The 12,151-nt window shown below is 38.4% G+C and overlaps 1 protein-coding gene across 7 annotated transcripts in view; it reads left to right on the top strand.

Annotated features, from left to right (window-relative positions):
• The window catches only part of AMPH (amphiphysin), a 115,214-nt gene that overhangs the window by 38,948 nt on the left and 64,115 nt on the right, over positions 1-12,151 (top strand). The gene's annotated exons all lie outside the window — the stretch shown is intronic.

Here is a 12,151-nt window from a genome sequence, read left to right as displayed (position 1 = left end):
TTACAGGGCTGAAAATTTCAGGGACTGCATTTGATACAAAGGAAAAAAACAAAATCAAGCTATACGTGTCTTCCCAGTAAGTTTTATTTACTTTTTTTTTCTTTTTTTTTTTTTTTTTTTGAGACAGTATATTTGTTTTAACTTTTTGTTACAAGAAATACAACAGCTGGAGTAGGTATGATAGAAAATATTAAGTAATGGTTGCCATATGTATTACTTTATTTTTGGGTGTGATAGAGAAATCAATCTTACTTGTCTTTCTCACACATTCAGATCCACAAATCTGAGCAATATAATTGGGATTTGGACTTTTTTCTATCCTTGTACTCAGCTTTCCTAGTTCTTTGTGTTGCTCAGTAGTCACTGAGAGAAGATCGTATAGGCATGGTGTTGAAGCACAACATCTACAAGTTCAGTTTAAAGCTCTCCTTTTACCGTGTTTTATGATTAATTACAAGCTGGCACAGCTGCTTAACCTACTCCTATGGCTCAATTTCCTCCCCTTCAAAATCCATTCCCAGGCTGATTCCAAGAGGTGCTTGGGAGACAGTTACTGTGGTGATCATAGGAGTAATTAGACTGACTGCGTATTTGAGCACCAAATGTAGTGAGACACTGAGGAATGGATATCTTTTTGATGCTAGATGTGCAAAGTGTTTTTTTCATAGGATCTAGCCTTGTATATGAAATTGGTTTCTGTCAAAATGTTTAATTGTAAAATAGAAAGCACCTTGCTGCTTTTTCATGTCCAACACCATTTTCAGACCTATTTTCACACGTAAGCTGATTTTCACTTCTTAAATTTATTTCTACTACTTATTTTAAAATACATCGTGTTTTTCTAATTATTTTCCTACATATGACTGATCTTTAAAGCTGTTGAAAAGATGAGGAAATCAAAGGGAATTCAGGAACCTGGTGGATGAAAAGTTCAACATCAGTGTGCACTTGCAGCCCAGAAAGCCAACCAGATCCTGGGCTGCATCAAGAGAAACATGGCCAGCAGGTCAAAGGAACTGATTCTCCCCCTCTACTCAGCTCTTGTGAGACCCCACCTGGGGTATTGCATCCAGTTCTGGAGCCCCTGTTACAGGAGAGACATGGATGTGCTGGAGTGTGTCCAGAGAAGGGCCACGAGGATGGTCAGAGGGCTGGAGCAGCTCTCCTGTGAAGGAACAGACTTTAGAGCTGGGGTTATTCAGTGTGGAGAGGCGAAGGCTCCAAGGAGACCTTATTGTAACCTTCCAGTATCTGAAGAGGGCTACAGGACAGCTGGTGAGGGACTTTTTAGGATGCCAGGTAATGACAGGAGTAGGGGGAATGGATTCAAACTAGAGGAGGGCAGATTTAGATTGGAAGTTAGGAAGAAGTTCTTCACCATGAGGGTGGTGAGACACTGGAACAGGTTGCCCAGGGAGGTGGTGGAAGCCCCATCCCTGGAAGTTTTTAAGGCCAGGCTGGAGAGGGCTCTGAGCAACCTGACCTAGTGGGAGGTGTCCCTGCCCATGGCAGGGGGGTTGGAACTGGATGATCTTAAAGGTCCCTTCCAACCCTGAAAATTCTGTAATTCTAATTGAAGAACTCTAATTTAGACACATTTTTACTAAAGAAGAAGTAGCCTTCAAGCTGGAGAGATTCTAGGACAAAGCCAAGAGAACAGTAAAACATTAGAAAAGTTGACCTCAAGGAAAAAGCAGCAAGTGGTCCCAGCTCTGCTCTGCATGCTGCCCAGCTGAGCAATGCCAAATCTGTTTCTGCATACAGCAGCTCTGAGGGCTAATGCTGGAGTATCCTTCCCAAGTAAAGTCATTCTCATTGCCTGCAGTGTCTCACAGAGTCTAGATGTCAAAACTGGAGCACCAACATGACTGCCAGTAGTCCTTGCTGACCTCAGCTCAGTTTTTTTCTTTTTCAGTAGCTAAAAGGCCATGAACTGGGGCAAGTGTTAGGAAACGATGCACAAATTCCTGAGAACAGGCAAGCTTGTCCTTAGCAGCAGTTGATGAGAAAAGCAGAAATATACTGTGTTAGCTGAGCAGCTTTAGAGTGCTTTAATGTTGTGGGATACAGTTTGACCATCAGTAATGGAGTAATGCTGAATAATTCTAAAAAGCAATGGGAAGAAAAACTGGTAAGTTTCTTCAGAAATATCTGATGAGCATGTTATGCTAGGCAGAGTGTGCTGATTTAATTATATATAGAACTGGTCTTGGAGAATTTTTGGTTGTTATGAGAATACACCTTTAAAAATTCTTCCTATAAATCTGAAATAAATCTCTTGTGGATTAGAAAATTTGTGAAAAAATGATTTTTAAGACAGAAGAAGAGACCTGGGTGGCTTCAGAGTTTTCCTGAATTGATAAATTAGGTGAAGCAAGTGTATATATTCTGTCTAATTTTTCATACTGTTGGGAGATAATTTTCTCTGGTTTTTGAAATTAACTTACTTAGCATTCCATCAAGAGTGAATTCACCTGGAAATGTTATGTCAGTGCCAGTGCCTTCCTCTGAATGAAGAGAGAGATTTGAAGCATCCCAAGGGTGCAGAGTAGCTCATCAGCAAGTGTTGACATGGTCAGACACATCACTGATATTCAACGTGCAAAATATTCGTGATCTATGAAGAAACAGTAAATTCCTCCACAGATGAACATCAATCTGGACAATGTTTTGCTAAGCAGTAGGCAAAGTTATCTTCATGTTCTGCATTGCTATGTGTGGCATCACATGAGACTGTTTAACAGGTGGTAAAATATTCTGTTGGCAAGCTACCAAACCACGCTGGAAACTTTTTGATTTTGTTTCCCTAGGGTTCCACTAAATCAGTCCTGCAATGAAGATAGCTCTGAGCCTTCCAAGAGAAATCTCATTCTTGCTGGATGGGAAGGAGCCTCAGGGTGGGCAGCAACTGCACCTTTGTGTGTGTTGGACCAGACATGGGTGTCTCCTTCTAGTCTCAGCCAACACCTTTCTCAAGAAGAGTAGCTGTGGAAATGTCACAGCTCAGACTGGAGGAGGCAATCAATATTAGGCATCTGTATTGCTTCCTTGAGTTTTTGGATTAATTTAGAAGCCAAAGTGATAAGGCACAAAACCACGTGTAGCGTCTTCTGCAGATTTAATGGTGAAGTGGTAAGAAAGTAAATTAACTATTAACTCTTTGAGGCTGTGCAATGAGTATTGTCTGAGTTCTGTTAACTGGCCATGTCAGGAATGTCTGAACTCCTGTCTCATATCACTATCTCTGCATGGGGATTGGGGTAACTGTAATTTTGTGTCTAAGGATGTGTATTATAATCTCACAGTCAACCATAAGAAAAATGTATTATATCAGATATCTTCTAAATATTTTTTTCCCCCCACCGATTCTGATTTTTTTAAAGGTTTTATCTGGTTCTCTCTCCCCTTTGAAGAAATTACTTCCATTTATAAATTATCTTTTGTCTGTCTTTTGTGATGAGAGGTAACTTTGAGATACCTATAAAGCTATCAAATGAGTTACAAAACTTCATATCATTCCACTGAGGGGACATTATATTTTACCTCTAACACTCTTCATTTGTTTATGTCCAAAATCCATTTATTTTATTACAAATTGATTTTATTTTTTTTAAATTTAATCAAGACAACAGGAAATACTGTCACTGGATCTCAGAATTGAGTATAGAAAATTAGGTACCACAATGCAAATATAAGGGGAAACAACTTGAAAAACATCACTGCTTAAAGTAAAAGCCTGGTTTCCTTAAGTTTTTTTATCCACTGAAAGCCTGTCGTAAGAGCTAAATAAAGTAAATGAGTCTGCTATATATATCCTGTGGACAGTGGGAGAATGCATTTGCACTTTTAAATTCAAGGTCTGCTGTTTTGAATGTGATCCTTGTTTTGGCCTTGTGACTGAAAAGCTTTTGCCTAATTATTTTTCATTTGACTCCCGGCAGACTCGAAGAGCATCACATACTTGATGTGATAAATCCAGAGAGACAGTCTGTAAAGGACAAAGTCATATTTTTTCCAAGTAGAATTTAAATGTTTAATTAAGAAAGCGAAACTATGGTAGCTACAGATAAATTACAATTTTATATTTGATATTTACCTTCTTGGACCAGGAAAAACTTGATTAATCTAGAGATAACAGATTGCTTGTCAGGTGTCACTGCTGAGGACCTTGGTAGGATAAATTATATTAGTCTCTGTGTGCAGGGGTGAGCTTTATTGGCCCTTCTGTACAGGAGACAGAATTACTTAATGCATTGTGGCTGCTTCCAGCTTTAAAAACTTTTTGTGCTAAATGTCTTTGTAGGTGATTTTAATGTTCCATTGACAAGATCTCAGAAGTTAAATTTTAAAAAGTTCTATAAGGGTGATCTACTCCAAATTTTTATAAATACCCAAATCTAATTTGAATTATTAATGTTTTGTTAATGGTAATTCTTTTACACTTGATTCTATACTACCTTTTATGCTTTGAAGATATGTTGAAAAAAGTTTTTCAGAAGAAAAAAATTAAGAACTAGGAGTATCAAGTAAATAGACAGCAAAAGAACTAGATGGTCACCGGGTGAATGTAAACACCAGAAGAAAAATTATTATGTGGTAGGATCTTCAAAGAGATCAAGATAATGGTTCCCTTGTCTTTGGTGCTGTAAAAGGGTAAAGGATCAGAAATTCTCTCACATTGAAAAACTTTTAGCCCAAATAGGACAGAAAGTGAAAATAATGGGTAAGGTAAGTTGCACATGAACAGGGCGAAACATTATCAGGGAAGTAAATAGCATATTTTTTCTATTCTTTTTTTGGAAAGAGCAGTGTTAGGGAATGTGTCTGCTCAGCAGAAAGGGTAGAGGATAAACAAAAGAGGAATAGGAAAGTGGAGGAGTTTGTAGGAAGGAGGGAAATAAAAAGTGATGAGGAGAGTGTAAGAGAGCCTGGATGCACAGTTAGTTTGTACAAGGCTGAGGTGCTTGGGTTGTTACTAGAGAGGTATCCAGGTACTTGTCAGCTAGATGAGTAAGTCAAATATAGGCAGAAACAACAGCAACTGATGAGATCTTTTTTAATTAATTCAGCAGAGTATCTTTTTGATTTATTTTGGATACAGTAAAGGACACAAAACTTCAGCCAAGCATATTATTGGCTGCGAGATAAATTTAGCTCTTGTTCAACCAAAAGAAGAGATCAATCTTTTCAAGAAGTGTGAGAGCAGCAATAGCCACAAAAGGGCAAACAGATTGTCTTTCCACTTTTTAAGATGCCTTTTTGTTCACTTTTCCTCTTCTGTGCAGCTCTGATGCAGATAATCTGAATGCAGCTGATTTCTGTGCTATCAATCTCCATTTCACAGAATAGCCCAGAGTCTAAGACACTAGTCTAGAATAATCACATTTGTTACCCACCTTGTAGGCAACTTCATCTAAACTTGGCATAGAAGCTACCTGCCTTTCCTGTACCTTGTTTCCCCAGTGATAAAGTGAGCAAAGAAGGAACTATTATTGCATTAAGAGATTTTGAGATGAAAAAGAATACTAAAAAGTTTGAAGATTGTAGGTGTTGGTATGATATTAATAGCTCAATTCAGCTGCCCACACATCGGCTGCTTGAGTTTGTATCCTGCCTCTCCTCAAGCTGCTATTCCAGAGACACTTTGATAAGTCCTGTGGCATGTTTGCCACCTGCACAGAGATGTTTGAGACATTCTATGCTGAGATGCCTACAGGAAGAGAAATCAATCAAAGCAACAGTTTCTCAAAGTTGATGGTGCTTTTTTGCTTGGTCCCTGTTCTCTCTGAATAGTTTCTCTCCTTCTTAATTCTTTCGTTGATTTCCCATTCTTTTTTCTTTTCTCTCTACATGTAAGCTTGGTCTGTATTTCTCATTTCTTTCAGTTTTGTTTTCATCTTTGAGCCGCATCCCAGGAAAATCACCTGCCATGATATCTATTCCAGCATCTCTGTGTTCCTCTGTGACACAGGTCAGTCATACAGAGCAGACTGGAGAAAGCTGGTCTAATACCTTGCCTTTTCATAGTTTTTTTACTTAAATGGCAATTCACCGAGGCTGTGCCAGGCTTTCGCATCCACTGGGGATAAACAACTTTCAAAATACACGCAGAGGGTGTCTGATGAGCCACCTCACCATATGGGAGAGCCATGTGTCACTGAACCCTGTGAAAGTCTCAAGAGACAAGCAGGAAAATTCCCCAGCAGTACCTTGGTATAGCTGTTGGTATCCTTTCCCTTCTCCACAGCAAAGCAAGGCCTTGCAAATTCCAAAGCTCATCCTTCAGTCTCCTTAAATTCCCACTGCCCGGCTAAGCTTTACTGCTGAACTTCTTAGGATCACACTTAGGCAGAGTGACAGCCAGCTGTTACTATATTGTATTTTTCAAGAGTGCTATTTCCAGTAGACCAGGTTTGCTGGATATTACAAGGAAAAGCATGAGTAATGGTCTCTTCATTGTAGGGTTCTGCAATGTGCAAGACGGTGATGTCTATAAAGAACTTTCTGGTTTTAACCAAATGACCAAGGACTAATTTAAGCCACTAACTCTGTGGCTTCATTCTGAAAGGAATCATAATCTTGTTTATTTTGCTGATCCCTCTAGAGCAGTTTTGCATCATCTGGGAAATGATACACAATTAGATTCTGATTCTGTATCTGAAGAAAGGTTATTACAATCATCTCTCATTGCATAATGTTCACATTTGTTGTTTAGGCTGTGTAGGAAGACCACATTTCTCTCTTTCAATTTAGATTAAGAGAACATATCATAGTATTTTATGCTTGTCTGGATATTATTCAGTACTCTCTGCATTTGTTATCAAACTGTTCCCATGCATCGTGGTATTTTACAATACTCAAAGGCACCAGGAAGCAAAAGTTGACAAAAAATTAACAAAAGAAGAGCAGCCATGAGAAAAATGAACCTTCATGGTTCTTGAAACAGGAAGTGCTTTTCCAGAGCTTGACGAGTAGCAGGACAATACATCAATAAAAAAAAATTAGAGCTATAAAATGTCCACGTCAGGTATTCATAGAAATGTAGTTTTTTAGGGGTTGGAAGATGGTTTTTAGGGGTTGGAAGATGGTTCTGCAGGAGTGTCACTGTGCATCTTCCCTGGGCACCTTCTTTAGGAGGGAGTGGACAGAAGCTAAAAGATTATATAGTCAACTAGTCTGACCTGTAGAGTTATTTTTATTCTCTTCCATACCAAAGAGTGCCTGGTACCTAGCAGCTGCCCTCTTTCATTTCTTGGGCCATATTTCATGCATTAATATAGTTTGAGATAGGACTTCTCTTTGCTTCATGACCCTGTAGAGCAGAAATTGCCTCTGTCACAGGATAGCAGCTGTGGAGTTGCAGCACTGCACTAAATGGTACATTCCCAAACTGCAGTTTACCCTTATGACATTCCTTCTAGTTTATGATTCAGCATATCAAACTTCAGCACTTAAATGCAATTGTAAATGGTGAGCAAATGAGGATTATCTTGCCCAATTTAAGGGAAGGCCTAAAGCTGCTGGAGAATAAAAGTACAACAACAGAGTATGAGATATATGACATAGAGTCAATGGAGTATAAGATACATGACATGGCAATGAAGATTGGCTGTAATTTGCTTAATGCTCAGCTGTTCTCTGTATCATTAATATTGTAAGGGTGCAGAGTAAAAAGGGGTGGTAAATACAGATAACCTAATGTTGATCTGGAAACCTGAGCTAAGTTTAATCATTTCTTAAGATCATTAATGGAAACAATCGATACTGTGGATTCTGCTAAAGATGAAGAGAGAGTGGTCAGAGAGGGGTAAGAGCATAGGTGTTTCTTGCAAGTTTTGTTTCCTTCTATTTCTTTTTTATTTCTTATACATTTATTGGCCATCATCACAGAAGTTTTCGTTAATGGAAGTGTTGAGTATTCTGTGTTGGGAGGGTCATTGTTTGCTCCTAAGGTGTTTTTTCTTAAATTACTGCCTCTGTTTTACACACTAGAGTATCTTCCAGACACTTCAAAAACAATCCAGAGCATCATCCTTCTTGACCTGAGGTCCAGTGTCTGCCTGGTGGCCAGCTGCAGTCCTCAGTATGCCCAGAGTGGTTCTGCAATAAACCAGCACCACATGAACAAATTGCTTGTCACTGAAGAGCATAACTGCAGCATCTTTCTGCGTTCTCTAGAGCCACCTTAGTAAAATGCTATGTTCTGTTTTAAATAGGTCTGGGGGCTTCTGAGAGTCTGTCAACGGCAAAGGGATTTTTTTTCCACAACCTTTTATCACATACTAATGGGAACAGAGGCTTAGGCAAACATTTGTCACTGTCAGCTGTTGTTTCTGCAGGAATGCCATGGTGGAATAGCAGCAATACGAAGGGAAGCCTGAGTTCTTGGAAAGAGTCTAAGCTGTATGGTGTGGAAAGCAGGCAGTTCACTCAGCCTCTTGGAAAAGAGAAGCAATTGAGTCTGTTACATTGGAGCAACCTTCGGATCAGAATACTCATAGCAGAATTGAAACTGAGCAATACACTGTGGTATTTCAGAAATCTGTATCTTAACTCTGTGATGAAATTTATACTTATTTAGTATTCTAGTTGCTCATCTACTTACTTTGCAAAATCCTAATAATGTTAAATATGGTATGGTGTCTGGCTAGGTAAAAAAAAAAGAGATTTTTTTGAAAGCCAGATCTTTCACTCTAAAAAGAAAGTGCTATGTAGTGGATTTTTTTTTCTCACTGAAGTGCTCAGCTGCTCATGCTTGAGTGAAAGTCAGTAGATATATTTTAGAATTACTTCTGTTGCAGATTTCGTACTTCGATATGTGTTCTTCTATCCAGCATTTATTTCTGGAATAAACAGGGTTTCTTAAACTTTGTTCCTACACTTCTCAAATACCAACTGGTTATCAGAGATCATGCTTAGCTTTTCTAATTTGACACTTTTTTTGTGGTTTTGTGCTCTTGGATGCTTTGCATAGCATCCCATCATGTGCAGATTTTTGTCTCTTGAAACTTGGAGGTGCCTGTGTGGGTTTTTTTTGGAGGGAGAGTGTTGGGCTTTGTGGGGGTGGACTTTTTTTATTGTCACTCAGGAACTACTGTCAAGCTGTGGTAAGCTTGGGGTTCTATATGTTTGCCATATAACTACAATATACTATTTTGTTGTTAAGTAAGTTGAAATATGGTCATGCTTACCTCATAATTATCCTATTGTGTTTCTTTTTTTTTTCACCTCAGGTTAGATATTCTTGTCATGAAATATAAGAAGCTTCTTTCAAAGCTTGTATTTTATATTGAGCAAATACTTCTTTCACTTTTCTGAGTATTTGCTGAAATCCATAGAATGTTTTGTACACAGATAACTCAATTTCTTTCTTCTGAATGGTTTCCTTTCATCTCAATCTGTTTCTACCATATTGAAACTCCTTTGGGAATGTGCATATGTTACCTATGCAGCCCTAGTATTATTTTACAGATTGAAGAAGGATGGTATTTGCTATTCTTAAAAGATTTTGGCCAGAGAGTCCATGGCAATGGCTTTAGACTCTCACAAACATTTGTCTTACCTTTCACACTGGAGTTATTCTGTAGTATCTCGAAGTAGTGCTACCTCTGGCAAATTAGATTATCTTAGATTTTTCAGTGCTTTAACAGTCCTGGGAACTGCTGATGAAATCTTGTTCTGGGTAATGTGTTCTTGTCGGAGCAGTTATATCTTCCTGCCTTGAGTGGTTTTGAATGTGTTGGTTGTTCTTTAGAGAAAACTGATGCATAATTAGGGATGATGCATGCTGGGATGATGCTTAGTTGGGATGCCTGTCAACTCCTGTCCACCCTGCTGCTGCTGCTATGCAGAGAGTTGAGCTGCTCTTGAGGCAGCTCCTGGGTGGCCACAGTTTACACCACAGAATAATTTTCTGTTTTCTCCTTCTCTTCTTGAATTGCCACAATCTTGAAAACTTTTTTAGGGGAGAATGGGTGGGCCCGTCAAGCTGGTAGTCTCAGCAGCTATTACAGCATTGCCATCCGTGCCACAAGATGGGAGTTTTCAGTATAATCAAGTTTAGTCAAGCTCATCTGTAATTTTTCCTATGATATTAGTTTCCTTTCTTTGGCACATTGCAGATGCTTAACAGCATTCACATTACAGTCAGTGTAAAATTGATCATTTTAATTTAAGATGAGGAAATTACGGACTTCTTCCTAACACTTCGGGTCCTTGTATAACTAAAATGTATTATTTGGTAAATAGAATCACAGAATGGTTTGGGTTGGAAGGGACCTTAAAGGTCATCTAGTTCCAACCCCCCTGCGTGGGCTTGGACACCTCCCACCAGACCAGGTTGCTCAAGGCCCATCCAACCTGTCCCTGAACACTTCCAGGGAGGGGGCAGCCACAATTTCTTTGGGCAACCTGTTCCAGTGTCTCACTACCCTCAAATTAAACAATTCCTTCCTAATGTCTAACCTGTGAAGATACTTAAAAGGCTGTGAAGGGAACTGTTCGATCTTACGTCTTCCAAAAGGTTTACTGAAGATGCAACATCCCCAAATGGAAATATTTTTGCATTTTATTATCTAGACCTGTACTCTTGTTTACATTTGTGAATAATAACTGACACCCTTGATGTCCTTACTCAAATTCTATGGGTTTTTCTATAAACTGTAATTTATTTATCTCAGTACCACATTGCCAGACAATCCCTGTCTACATGTATTCATTCAGCAGCATCTAGGTTTACCATTAGATCAAATTTCACTTTTACTTCATTCTCAGTGCTAGGTAGACTTAATAATTAAGTTCATATATTCTTACCAGCATATTAAGTCAACACTGATATTCATTTAACATAATAAACATAATTCAGTGCATTAAGTATATTTTGCAAAATCACATTTGGAGACTACAATTAAATTAAAAAAATAAAGCAGCTCTTTCACTCTGTTGCTTTTTAAATTTTGTTTTCTTTTATGACATTTTGTAAAAAAACTTACTAGTAGCTTATTTAGGCTTATTATACCAAATGGGATAGGTCTCTACTTTTCTTTTTTTTTTTTTTTTTTTTTTTTTTGATAGAGTAATCATGTTCTCCAGCTATTTTATACAGTCTTCAGAAGACTAAAGAATACTTGACTGCAGAATGTTTGGGGTTTTTTGACATTCAGTTCATGTCTGTTTCTTTAATTTTTAAAATTTTTTTCCCTGCACGGGCATCCTAAGAAAAGAAAAAGCTAAACACTTGCTTTCTCTGGGTCCAGATCTCATCCATGTCCTCCAGACCACTGAATGTTCAGAGACAGTTTTGGTTTCTCTGCTCTTTCTTTTTCTAATGCCTGACTCTAAATCCACAATATGAACTACCTGCCACATGGTGCTAAAATAAAATAACCACTTACCCCTCCAGATCTACATTCTTTGGCACGTTGTAGAGTACTCCAAGCCTTCTGTAAAACATTTCCCTGTCTCCTGTCCTCAGGGGTCACCAATAGACTGAGCTATTCCTGTTACTAAATCTAATCCTTATCTATAAACGTGGTTGAACTGAAGCTTAAGGGGGAGGTAAAGGTTTTGCTGCTCCTGGGTACAGCCTGCCTTTACGTGCCATCAGATGCCTTCCAGTAACCTGGGCATTTTAAGTCTATTTTCTCTTGATCTAATGCTAATAGGCTGGCTACCTGCCATTTTGTGAGTCAATTGGTGTTTTTTTCCGTTTATTTGGTTTTTGGGGTTTTTTCTGTGAAAATGGAAACTTTGTTCAGTTTGTCACGAGAGGGCAATCCAGATGTCACTGTATGAGATGGTTCATCCCACATACAAATAATCTGTAAAGATTTGGTGGTTACTTGACAACGAGTGTGAAGTCTATTTGCAGCTATGTATAAGTCTTCAATATTAAAATTAATGGATAATGCTGAGATTTAATTAGTATGCATTTATTGTAGCTAAATACAGTATAACGAGTAGCTGTGTCAAATTGCTTTTGAGATTTCTATCACATGAGTAGTCCTTACTGCTGACGTATTGCAGGATATTTATTATCTAGTGAATGACAATCCTGAATTAATGAGTGAATATGAACACTAGTAGAAGTTTTAAATAAGCATCAGCTGTAACAATTTCTCATGCAGGCTTACAGTTCTTTCTTCTCTATGAC

The sequence above is a fragment of the Heliangelus exortis genome, chromosome 2, assembly GCF_036169615.1.
Source record: "Heliangelus exortis chromosome 2, bHelExo1.hap1, whole genome shotgun sequence".
NCBI lineage: Eukaryota > Metazoa > Chordata > Aves > Apodiformes > Trochilidae > Heliangelus > Heliangelus exortis.
This window is presented reverse-complemented; position numbering and strand designations above follow the sequence as displayed.